Raw genomic sequence first — 13,191 nt, forward strand, 5'->3', positions numbered from 1 at the left:
GCCGCTGAAAAACATCCCCACAGCATGATACTGCCACCACCATGCTTCACAGTTGGGATGGTGCCAGGTTTCTTCAAGACGTGACGCTTGGCATTCAGGCCAAAGAGTTCAATCAAGGTTTCATCAGATCAGAGAATCTTGTTTCTCATGGTCAGAGTCTTTAGGTGTTTTTTTGTCAAACTCCAAGCAGGCTGTCATGTGCCTTTTACTTGAAGCGTGGCTTCCGTATGGCCACTCTACCATCTATCTGGAAGGTTCTCCCATCTTCACAGAGGAACTCTGGAGCTCTGTCAGAGTGACCATCGGGTTCTTGGTCCCTTCCCCGACCAAGGCCCTTCTCCCCCGATTGCTCAGTTTGGCCAGGAGGCCAGCTCTAGGAAGACTCTTGATGGTTCTAAAAAACTTCCATTTAAGAATGATGGAGGCCACTGTGTTCTTGGACCTTCAATGCTGCCCTGGTACCCTTCCCCAGATCTGTGCTTCGACACAATCCTGTCTCTACGGATAATTTCTTCGACCTCATGGCTTGGCTTTTGCTCTGACATGCACGGTCAACTGTGGGACATTACATAGACAGGTGTGTGCCTTTCCAAATCATGTCCAATCAATTTAATTTACCACAGGTGGACTCCAATGAAGGTGTAGAAACATCTGGAAGATGGTCAATGGAAACAGGACACACCTGAGCTCAATTTTCGAGTCTCAGAGCCAAGGGTCTGAATACTTATGTAAATAAGGTTCTGTTTTTAAATTAGAATAATTTCGCTTTGTCATTATGCGGTACTGTATGTCAAGTGAAGATTTTTTTATTTAGTATATTTTAGAATAAGGCTGTAACGTAACAATATATGTGGCAAAAGGCAAGGGATCTGGATACTTTCCGAATGCACTGTATACTGATGTTATTACCGCTAATGGTGTATTGGAGGTTAGTTTCAATGAAGGTAATACTTTTGAGTTTTGGATAGTTTTAAGTACTGTGTAACACCGTGCCTGTACAGGTTTGGCTTTGAATTAAATGTTTGATTGCTCCCTTTCTTTTTCTGTTTGCAATGTCTGGCTAGTAATTATCATGTATGAGGATTACCTGTTACACATGTAAGGAATTATATTGGCATAAGACAAACGTACAAAGAGTCTGTTACTACAGTATAGAGAGACATGGAATTAATGCGCTCTGTGAGCCAAGTCATCTAAATCAGAGCAGAGGCATACAGTGACAGATTAATCTAATATTCCTCAGAGACGGCGTTCTCTTGGTACAGACAGACAGTCAAAGCTGTATATGTTCTGACAAGTTCAGGGAGTTGCAAAAAATAACCTTGCCCCTCTCCTCAGTCCAATGGGAGGCAGCGGGCAGGTGGCGCAGACTAACATTTGGACAGGACATGATAGATTCCCTGCAACTTTTATTCCCTCTCTCCAACCCGCTCCACTTTCTTAAGAGAGGCTATCTGGGGAGTCTGTCCAGCTTTTCACCCAATCATTTTATGATGTGCTTTTAAAGCTCTGCCACCATGGTGCCTTTCTTCATTTGCTGCTCTGTCACCGCTCTTGTCAGTCTCTCCATCTCCTTGAACCACCATGGTTGACTGGCCCACATACAGTAAGATAGGCAGGGGGCTGGCTGGCTCGAACAGACCAAAATAGCAGGCCACTAAAGACGCACGTCAATCCTTGCACACGTATGCAAACACACACACATACGCAGAGACACACGTTTTCTGTGGTAAAGGGTCGTCAAAGACAAAAAAATCCTGCATTCTCTGCACGTAAAAAAGTCCTTGCTGCCAACAACACGAAGGACCTTTGAGGCTGTTGCATTCCTTAGGCCTTGGACAGGCAAAGCCTGTAAAAAATGGATATATTTGTAAACCACTTAGCTACTTATTTTTCCCTAAAACTGACACTTTTAACCAAGGCCACTCGCACTGGCCGCAATCTAATTTAAAATCATTTTCTACAGCTTGGTACTATCTAGAGACAATAAGGTTAAGTGCATTGTAAAATTTAACGAGAACGCTTGCACTACAGAGGCCTCCAAGTTGCTATCTGAGAGACCATGGCAACTGTTTCTCCCAGTCTCTCTCTTCCTCGTGCTTACATGGGTTCATCCACTGGTGCTGTCCCCCCTTGTTCCACTCACACTGTGCAGTCTGCTGTCCAGAGAATTAGAAGAGCTAATTAATTTCCGAATCCATTCCCATAAATGACAATCCTAATTCTCCCTTTTGAAGAACATGCTGATTGCATTAGTTTTCAATTAAGATGTTAAAAACCCATTGTATTCTGGGTCGGCGATGTATCATTGTAAAAACTGCTGAAAAACTTTGTTGTGCATCATTGATAAATAGACAAGTTCAATTGAAAGGTTAGCGCAAAACCATAGCTGAAAATGCATTGAATTTATTTAATGATGTAAAACTATTAAAGGGACTTTTTCTATTAAAGGGCGTGTTTATTATTAAAGGGAGTGTTAATTTGAACTTTGTAGTAATAAACATTTGAATATAATGTGGCAAAAGCACATACAGTTGAAGTCGGAAGTTTACATACACTTAGGTTGGAGTCATTAAAACTAGTTTTTGAACCACTCCACAAATTTCTAGTTAACAAACTATAGTTTTGGAAGGTCGGTTAGGACATCTACTTTGTGCATAACACAAGCAATTTTTCCAACAATTGTTTACAGACAGATTATTTCACTTATAATTCACTGTATCACAATTCCAGTGGGTCAGAAGTTTACATATACTAAGTTGACTGTGCCTTTAAACAGCTTGGAAAATTCCACAAAATGATATCATGGCTTTAGAAGCTTCTGATAGGCTAATTGACATAATTTGAGTCAATTGGAGGTGTACCTGTGGATGTATTTCAAGGCCTACCTTCAAACTCAGTGCCTCTTTGCTTGACATCATGGGAAAATCAAAGGAAATCAGCAAAGTCTTCAGAAAAAAATATTGTAGACCTCCATAAGTTTGGTTCATCCTTTTGCAAAATCCTGAAGGTACCACGTTCATCTGTACAAACAATAGTAGGCAAGTATAAACACCATGGGACCATGCAGCCGTCATACCGCTCAGGAAGGAGACATGTTCTGTCTCCTAGAGATGAAGATACTTTGGTGGAAAAAGTGCAAATCAATCCCAGAACAACAGCAAAGGACCTTGTGAAGATGCTAGAGGAAACAGGTACAAAAGTATCTATATCCACAGTAAAACAAGTCCTATAATGACATAACCTGAAAGAGCTACTACTCCAAAACCGCCATAAAAAGCCAGCCTACGGTTTGCAACTGCACATGGGGACAAAGATCGTACCTTTTGGAGAAATGTCCTCTGGTCTGATGAAGCAAAAATAGAACTGTTTGGCCATAATGACCATCGTTATGTTCGGAGGAAAAAGGGGGAGGCTTGCAAGCAGAAGAACACCATTCCAACCGTGAAGCACGGGGGTGGCAGCATCATGTTGTGGGGGTGCTTTGCTGCAGTAGGGATAGATGGCATCATGAGGTAGGAAAATTATGTGGATATACTTGAAGCTACATCTCAAGATATCAGTCAGGAAGTTAAAGCTTGGTCGCTAATGGGTCTTCCAAATAGACAATGACCCCAAGCATACTTCCAAAGTTGTTGCAAAATGGCTTAAGGACAACAAAGTCAAGGTATTGGAGTGGCCATCACAAAGTCCTGACCTCAATCCCATAGAAAATTTGTGGGCAGAACTGAAAAAGCATGAGCAAGCAAGGAGGCCTACAAACCTGACTCAGTTATACCAGCTCTCAGGAGGATTGGGACAAAATTCACCCAACTTATTGTGGGGAGCTTGTGGAAGGCTACCATAAACATTTGACTCAAGTTAAATAATTTAAAAGGCAATGCTACTGAATACTAACTAAAGTCTATGTAAACTTCTGACCCCACTGGGAATGTGATGAAAAAAAAATTAAAGCTGAAATAAATCATTCTTTCTACTAATATTCTGACATTTCACATCCTTAAAATAAAGTGGTGATCCTAACTGACCTAAGACAGGAAATGTTTACTTGGATTAAATGTCAGGAACTGTGAAAAACTGAGTTTAAAGGTATTTGGCTAAGGTGTATGTAAACTTCCGACTTCAACTGTACATAATACCTTCCTCTTTTGGCAATGCCAATATAACTGCAATGAATCTCACCTTTTAAATCTTAAATGCTCTATTATTGAACAATAATACTTATTAATATACTTAAGTCCATCTGTAGAATATCCACATATGAAAGAGAAATAGAGATCTACAGTAGCCAAAAAGAATTTACCAACAACTAGTGAGTTTGTCTTGTTCCACTGCCACAAGAGGCAGCCTTGCAGAAGAGTCACTGGCCTCCCGGGTGGCGCAGTGGTTAAGGGCGCTGTACTGCAAGTGCCACCAGGGACTCTGGGTTCGCGCCCAGGCTCTGTTGTAACCGGCCGTGACCTGGAGGTCCGTGGGGCGACGCACAATTGGCCTAGCGTCGTCCGGGTTAGGGAGGGGTTGGCCGGTAGGGATATCCTTGTCTCATCGCACACCAGCTACTCCTGTGGCGGGCTGGGCGCAGTGCGCGCTAACCAAGTGTTACGTTCCCCAGTTTGTGTTGTAGTTTGTGTATTATATTAGTAGTTTGTGATTATTTCAGGAAATGGCTTCCTGAAATCCCTCAAGCAGCTGATTGGTCGACTCCATGGTTAATTGGAGAGCTGACCCCGCCCCCTCATCAAGACGCAGCTGTCTCCAGTTACACATTCATTATGAAGCTATATAAAAGCCAGTATTCTGTGCAGCAGAGAGTCATTGCAGAGAGATTGAATGTGAGGGAGGTCATTGCTGAGAGAGGAGGCTGATGGCTGTGGATAATTTACTATGTTAGCAGTTGGTATGTTCTGTGAGTTTGTTGCTCAGATAGAGCTTATTTGATGTCCTTTGTTTCTTAGTTTGTTTGACAAATGATTTGTTCTCCTGTTTCATTTGTTCCCAGGGGGGGAAGGGGAAGGCACCTAAGGAGTGCTTAGGCAAGAGGCCCGCGGGCATACATATACCCGTAGTATATTCATTGTCTAGGCACAATAGGTAAGACCTGGGCAGACCACCCCCTGTATTTTGGTTAAGGCACCAGGTGGTGCTAAATTAGGTAAGTATTGGTTAGGCAGGTAAGATAGGAGAGGGGGCTTTGAGATGTACTTTCTTTGCTTTGGTTCCGTCCAGCCCCTTTTCCCCATATTACCGTGTAAAGGAATGTTGTTGTCATCCTTGTAAACGGTACCACATTCTGCCTGTTGTCATCCTTAGTCACGCCAACAGTCCATACCTCTTTCACTTCACGGAGAGTTGAGTTTGTAGCAGGGTGTTGCGTTCCCTCTTCATAGAGGCGGGCGTAACACCAAGGTTGCCAGGTATTTCCTCTGACAAATTGGTGCGGCTGGCTTCCGGGTTGGATGTGCGCTGTGTTAAGAAGCTGTGCGGCTTGGTTGGGTTGTGTATCGGAGGACGCATGACTTTCACCTTCGTCTCTCCCGAGCCCGTAGGGGAGTTGTAGCGATGAGACAAGATAGTAGCTACTAAACAATTGGATACCACGAAATTGGGGAGAGAACGGGGTAAAAAAAAAGAAAAAAAAGAAGCGTCACTAGACTCAACCTACTAAACCATAACTATTTATTAGGGATGTGCATCTTTCCCTTTCAAGACAATTTGACTGAATTACAATTCATATAAGGACTCTGATATGTTTGTTTTAGTTTGTTAGAGATTCGGTTTGATTAGAGGAACGAGTCAATGCGATTTGGATCGATGCACTAATATTTGTTGCATAAACACATTAATTTTCCATTCTAAATTCAAATATTGTGCTGATGAGGCTCATGAGATTGGCCTTTCTGAGCTGGATCGGTCTGAGCTGACCACGCTCTTTGAATGTGCGCGTAGGTTGGCTTTTTTATCCTTGTGGAGACCTAAAATCCTCACAAGGATAGTAAAACAAGAAAAACATTTTGTGGGGACATTTAGGGGTTAGGTTTAGGGTTTCAATTAAAGTTATGGTTTGGTTTACGTGTTAAGGTAAGGGAAAATAGGATTTTAAATAGAAGAACATAGTGTGTGTGTGTGTGTGTGTGTGTGTGTGTGTGTAAATGATGTACATGTATACGTCTATGGTGGATGAAGGCAGCTGAGCTGAGCCATAATGGAAACCGTGCATCTACCACCCTACTATCAGATAAGGGAGGCAATGTTTGCTTTTTATCCACCAACTTCTGATATGAAATCCCCATCACCCATTAATTCATGTCATTTTTGCAGATTCAAAGTGTTTGAGCTAGTAATGTATCAATATTATTATTTTTTAAATGGGCTTTGACATAGCCAATGAATATATAGCACAACGTTGGATTTCACCCTAGTTCTCCCACATCTGCATTGCTTGCAGTTTGGGGTTTTAGGCTGGGTTTCTGTATATCTCTTTGTGACACCGGCGTATGTAAAAAAGGCTTTATAAATACATTTGATTGAAAGAATTTGATTGATTGAACGTGCAGTGTGAGTAGTGTGCAATCAGACAGATCCAGCTCAGAAAGGCCCAGCTCATGAGCTTCATCAGCATAATAAAATATAAATATCTCTTGGGCTCAAGCTAGACATACAAATGCTCCTGTTGACTGGGCCTCCTTCAGAGTGCTAAGAAACAAATGCACAGGATTGATCAGGAAGTCCAAATTAGATTACTATTTAAATACAGTCACAGAGAACCTAAACAACCCTTCCAAGTTCTGGAAGCTAATCAAATCAGTGTCAGGTTCTTATGTATCCTCTGACCTTCCTGACCATTTAATGATGGATTCTAATGAAGTGAAGGATAAAGCCCATATTGTACGGGTTTTAACAAGCACTTCATATCTGCTGGTTCAGTTTTTGATAATGGTGGGGCTCAGGCCTCTAATGTTAGCTCTGTTACAGTCAACTATGATATAGGACCTCATGTGAACCATTTGAACTTTGAGCCTGTTTCTTATACTGAGGTCTATAAAGCACTAAAGGCAATAGACACTAAAATGTCTGTAGGTCCAAACAACCTGAACCCCTACCTCTTAAAGATAGCAGCTGGTATTACTGAACCTGTGGCTCACATTTTCAACTTGAGTCTCTTGACCTATTCCATACACAGCATTTGGAAATCAGCTTATGTCCTCCCACTGCTAGAGGGAGGAGATCCCTCAGAGGCTAATAACTATCGTCCTATCTCTAAACTCCCTATCCTGGCCAAAGTCTATAAATCCCTAGAGAACTCACAAAAAACTTCTTAATTGAAAATATCATATTGAGCGGGGTTCAGTCTGGCTTTAGATGGGGGCACAGCACCACAACTGCAGCTATGGCAGTGGCAAACAACATGATTAATGGACTTGATAAAAAGCAACATTGTGCTGTTTGTGGATTTTTATTTGATTTTATTTCACTATTTTTTTTAAATAGGCCATGGTGGCGAAGAAAATGCAATACAGCAAATTAAACACTGGAATGGTAGATTTGACAGTAGATGAGTGTGCAAAGTAGAAATACTGGGGTGCAAAGGAGATAAATAAATAAATACAGTAGGGGAAGAGGTAGCTGTTTGGGCTATGTATAGGTGCAGTGATCTGTTAGCTGCTCTGACAGCTAGTGCTTAAAGCCAGTGAGGGAGATAAGTGTTTCCAGTTTCAGAGATTTTTGTAGTTCATTCCAGTCATTGGCAGCAGAGAACTGGAAGGAGAGGCAGCCAAATGAGGAATTGGCTTTGGGGGTGACAAGTGAGATATATCTGCTCGAACACGTGCTACGGGTGGGTGCAGCTATCGTGACCAGCGAGCTGAGATAAGGCGGGACTTTACCTAGCAGGGTCTTGTAGATGACCTGGAGCCAGTGGGTTTGGTGACAAGTATGAAGCGAGGGCCAGCCAACAAGAGCGTACAGGTCGCAGTGGTGGGTAGTATATGCTATGGTGACAAAACGGATGGCACTGTGATAAACTGCATCCAATTTGTTGAGTAGGGTGTTGGAGGCTATTTTGTAAATGACATCGACAAAGTCGAGGATCGGTAGGATGGTCAGTTTTACGAGGGTATTTTTGGCAGCATGAGTGAAGGATGCTTTGTTGCGAAGAGAGCATGCATTTAGTTTTACTTGTATTTAAGAGCAGTTGGAGGCCACAGAAGGAGAGTTGTATGGCATTGAAGCTCATCTGGAGGGTTGTTAACACAGTGTCCAAAGAAGGGCCAGAAGCATACAGAATGGTGTCGTCTGCGTATAGGTGGATCAGAGACTCACCAGCAGCAAGAGCAACATCATTGATATATACAGAGAAGAGAGTCGGCCCAAGAATTGAACCCTGTGGCACCCCCATAGAGACTGCCAGAGGCCAGGACAACAGGCCCTCCGATTTGACACACTGAACTCTGTCGAAGTAGTAGTTGGTGAACCAGGCGAGGCAATCATTTTAGAAACCAAGGCTGTTGAGTCTGCCGATGAGGATGTGGTGATCGACAGAGTCGAAAGCCTTGGCCAGGTCAATAAATACGGCTGCACAGCATTGTTTCTTATCGATGGCGGTTAAGATATCGTTTAGAACCTTGGCTGAGGTGCACCCATGACCAGCTCTGAAACCAGATTGCATAGCAGAGAAGGTACGGTGGGATCTGAAATGGTCGGTGATCAGTTTGTTATCTTGGCTTTCGAAGAGCTTAGAAAGGCAGGGTAGGATAGATATAGGTCTGTAGCAGTTTGGGTCAAGATTGTCCCCCACTTTGAAGAGGGGGATGACCGCAGCTGATTTCCAATCTTTGGGAATCTCAGATGACACGAAAGAGGTTGAACAGGCTAGTAATAGGGGTTGCAACAATTTAGGCAGATCATTTTAGAAAGAAAGGGACCAGGTTGTATAGCCCGGCTGATTTGTGGGGGTTCAGATTTTGCAGCTCTTTCAGAACATCAGCTGACTGAATTTGGGAGAAGGAGAAATGGGGAAGGCTTGGACAAGTTGCAGTGGGGGGGTGCAGTGCTGTTGACCGGGTTAGGGGTGGCCAGTTGGAAAGCATGGCCAGCCGTCGAAAAATGGTTATTGAAATTCTTAATTATAGTGGATTTACCGGTGGTGACAGTTTCCTATCCTCAGTGCAGTGGGCAGCTGGGAGGAGGTGCTCTTATTCTGGACTTTACAACGTCCCAGAACTTTTTTGAGTTTGTGTTGCAGGAAGCACATTTCTGCTTGAAAAAGCTAGCCTTGGCTTTTCTAACTGCCTGTGTATATTGGTTTCTAACTTCCCTAAAAAGTTGCATTTCACGGGGGCTGTTCGATGCTAATGCAGAACGCCACAGGATGTTTTTGTGTTGCTTAAGGGCAGTCCGGTCTGGAGAGATCCAATGGCTATAGCTGTTCCTGGTTCTACATTTCTTGAATGGGGCATGCTTATTTAAGATGGTGAGGAAGGCATTTAAAAAAAAATAACCAGGCTTCCTCTACTGACGGGATGAGGTCGATATCCTTTCAGGATACTCGGGCCAGGTCAATTAGAAAGGCCTGCTTGCTGAAGTGTTTCAGGGAGCGTTTGATAGTGATGAGTGGACGTCGTTTGACCACTGACCCATTACGGATGCCGGCAATGAGGCAGTGATCGCTGAGATCTTGGTTGAAAACAGCAGAGGTGTATTTAGAGGGCAAGTTGGTTAGGATGATATCTATGAGGGTGCCCGTGTTACGGCTTTGGGGTTGTACCTGGTAGGTTCATTGATAATTTGTGTGAGATTGAGGGCATCAAGCTTAGATTGTAGGATGGCCGGGGTGTTAAGCATGTCACAGTTTAGGTCACCTAGCAGCACGAGCTCTGAAGATAGATGGGGGGCAATCAGTTCACATATAGTATCCAGAGCACAACTGGGGGCAGAGGGTGGTCTATCGTAGGCGGCAATTGTGAGAGACTTGTTTTTAGACAGGTGGATTTTTAAAAGTAGAAGTTCAAATTGTTTGGGAACAGACCTGGATAGTAGGACAGAACTCAACACCGTCCCCTTTGGCCGTTCTATCTTGCCTGAAAATGTTTTAGTTAGGGATGGAGATTTCAGAAGTTATTGGTGGTCTTCCTAAGCCAGAATTCAGACACAGCTAAGACATCTGTAAACTCATGTGGATAATCTTGTGACAAAGCTTAAATTGAAATTGGGGTTTTTATTTTCCTATTAAGGCTTGCTTTCCGCGTATGGCTAGAAAGAAGCTTGTTCAGGCCACTTTTCTCTCTGTAATTGATTATGGGGACTTGTTGTATATGCATGCAACCTTCTCCGTCTTAAAGAAACTGGACTTTGCATCCTTGCGCTTTATTACAAATGCCAAGTTACTCACCCACCATTGCACATTGTACCAAATGGTAGGTTGGACCTCACTTTATATGTGCAGAAAGATACATTTGTATGTGTTCATCTACAAAGCCCTTTTGGGTAAACTCCCTCTGTAGTCTGGTCTCTTTCACCACCAGCATGTACCATACCCGGTCTACTAGGTGGTTGCTACTTAAAGTCCCCAGTACATCCACAGTATTAGGCAAGACAGCCTTCTCTTCTTGTGCACCAGACGCTTGGAATAATCTACAATCCATGCTTCATCTAGATATGTTAGTACCACTGAATGATAAAAAAAGAAAAGAATGAATGCTTTTTTAAGGCTGCATCATGTTGTTGTACGTTTTAATTATGTCATGTATTGATTGTTGCTGCCTTCTTGGCCAGATCTCCCTTGAAAAAGAGACTTTGGGTCTACAAACATCCAGCGACAGCACACCTGCTCACACCCCCATCTCCACCGCCTAAATGTCTCCGTCACATGGCCTCAAGCTGCAACATGTCTATGTTGCCCACACACTTTCAACATTTAGATAATAAAGCATTGTGTCAACGATGGAGGATTGGTTGATTTCCAGAATTTTAAGTATAATGTTATTTCAAGATGATTGCCTAGAAAAGTATCGCCAACCCATCAGATCTCACTGCACCCTCATATGCATGGATTATTGATTGTTGGATTATCATTGTTGGTTTTACACTTAAGACATGACTCTGCCGTTGTGCTTTACAATTTGTGAATTTTGTCTTCTGTCTTCTGTATAATAAATTCCATACATTCGTTAAAGCTGGGTTAAGCGTACATTTTTATTAACCCTAATTTCATTAGTTACGTTCCAACATTCCATCTTGTGCCAATATCAGTTGTTTTTAAGTTCCAATGGTTTATATTTTTTGTAAGAGATTGTCAGTTGAATAGGATCTCTGCAAGGTTTTGTATATCTTACCTAGCATATGAATTTCCTTTTCAGACTAAATTAGAATTCCTTCATGATTGCTCTGATGATTTCTAATCGAAATTACATGAGAAAACGTTTAAGTTGCATGTATTTGAAAATATCTATAGTGAACAAAAATATGTAAAGTTTTGCTCCCATGTTTCATGAGCTGAAGCTGATTAAACAGCATGATCATTGCACCGGTGGACCTTGTGCCGGGGACAAAGAAAGGCCACTAAAATGTGCAGTTTTTGTCTCACAACACAATTCCACAGATGTCTCAAGTATTGAGGGAGCGTGCAATTGGCATGCTAACTGCAGGAATGTCCACCAGAGCTGATGCCAGAGAATTGTATGTTATTTTCTCTACCATAAGCAGCCTCCGTCGTTTTAGAGAATTTGGCAGTACGTCAACTGGCCTCATAACGTGTAACCACGCCAGACCAGGACCCCAACAACCGGCTTCATCATCTGTGGGATCGTCTGAGACCAGCCACCTGGAGAGCTGATGAAGCTGTGGGTTTGCACAAGCGAATAATTTCTGTACAAACTGTCAGTTTGGTGTCATAACTGACTTCAGTGGGCAAATGCTCACCTTCGATGGCCACTGCATGATGGAGAAATGTGCTCTTCATGGATGAATCCCGGTTTGTATCGGAAGGTGGCAGACAGCGTCGTGTGGGCGAGCGGTTTACTGATGTCAACGTTGTGAACAGAGTGCCCCATGGTGGGGGTGGCGTCATGGTATGAGGAAACACAAGTTACGGATAAAATTGCATTTTATAGATAGCAATTTGAATGCACAAAGATACCTTGGAGGCAAATAGCGAAGACATCAGATACAGACTGGTTTTCTGATCCACCCTTTTTAAATTATCTGTGAGTAACAGATGCATATCTGTATTCCCAGTCATGTGAAACCTGTAGATTAGGGCTTAATGAATTTACTTCAATTGACTGATCTCCTTATATGAACTGCAACTCAGTAACATCTTGTTGAATGTTGCATTTATATTTTCAGTCCAAAATTAATTTTTAATTCTGTCATGGAAATACATATACATTTGCCTGTAGTTTTCCATGTGGACCAATCAATCAATTAATTCTGAAAAGCTATCCAAGGATTGTTGCTTAGAGTTGTGTTTTAGGGCATGATCTTGGTTATTGTTATAGTGTTCTTAACTATGAAGTTGTTACTGTTAGCTTTATCATTTGAAAATAAACAAAAGATTTTGGGGATTAGCATGCGCATCTTCCATATGCACCCATAGTTCCTCTTTAGTGCATTTAACTATGTGTTGCAAGTGAAACCCTTTATACTATTATTGGTCATTTTTAAGCTAGGAAAGGCGGGAGGTGGGGGAGCTCCAGTACAGTAAGTACCATAATGTTGGATGCCAACCAGCGATACACCATACAGAAGAGGCAATGGCGACAACAGTAGAAAATGTTCGTCCCTCGCCTGTCGGGCATGGTTTTCCCGCAATTCTGTTAACGGCGAGGGCAGTTATTTGGCAGGCGGGAGCGAAGGACACTGTGTGCTAGTTAGCTAGTCCTACGGAGAACTCGGTACACGGCATGCTGAAGTGGAGCGACAGTGTTGCCACCCCGCCTGCTGTGTACCGGAGTCCTCCTTACTAGCTAGCAGGAGGCGGCACCGGTAGACAGTGTCCTTTGCCCCCACCTTTCGGGCACTGTTTTCAAGCAGTTCTGTTAACGGTGAGGGCAGGTGTTTGGCAACTGGGAGCAAAGGACACTAGCTATTTTCAAATACCCATACTAACATAAGGTATACTACATACTTGAGTATATACTACATAATATTAGTTTATTTTAGTATACTGTAAACAAATGGTATCCTTTCATTTGA

At 42.6% G+C, this 13,191-nt stretch overlaps 1 protein-coding gene across 2 annotated transcripts in view; it reads right to left on the bottom strand.

The window, feature by feature from the left end:
- LOC109895604 (serine-rich coiled-coil domain-containing protein 1) overlaps window positions 1-13,191 on the bottom strand; it is a 117,909-nt gene that overhangs the window by 19,003 nt on the left and 85,715 nt on the right. The gene's annotated exons all lie outside the window — the stretch shown is intronic.

The sequence above is a fragment of the Oncorhynchus kisutch genome, linkage group LG8 (genome assembly GCF_002021735.2).
Source record: "Oncorhynchus kisutch isolate 150728-3 linkage group LG8, Okis_V2, whole genome shotgun sequence".
In the NCBI taxonomy this organism is placed as follows: domain Eukaryota; kingdom Metazoa; phylum Chordata; class Actinopteri; order Salmoniformes; family Salmonidae; genus Oncorhynchus; species Oncorhynchus kisutch.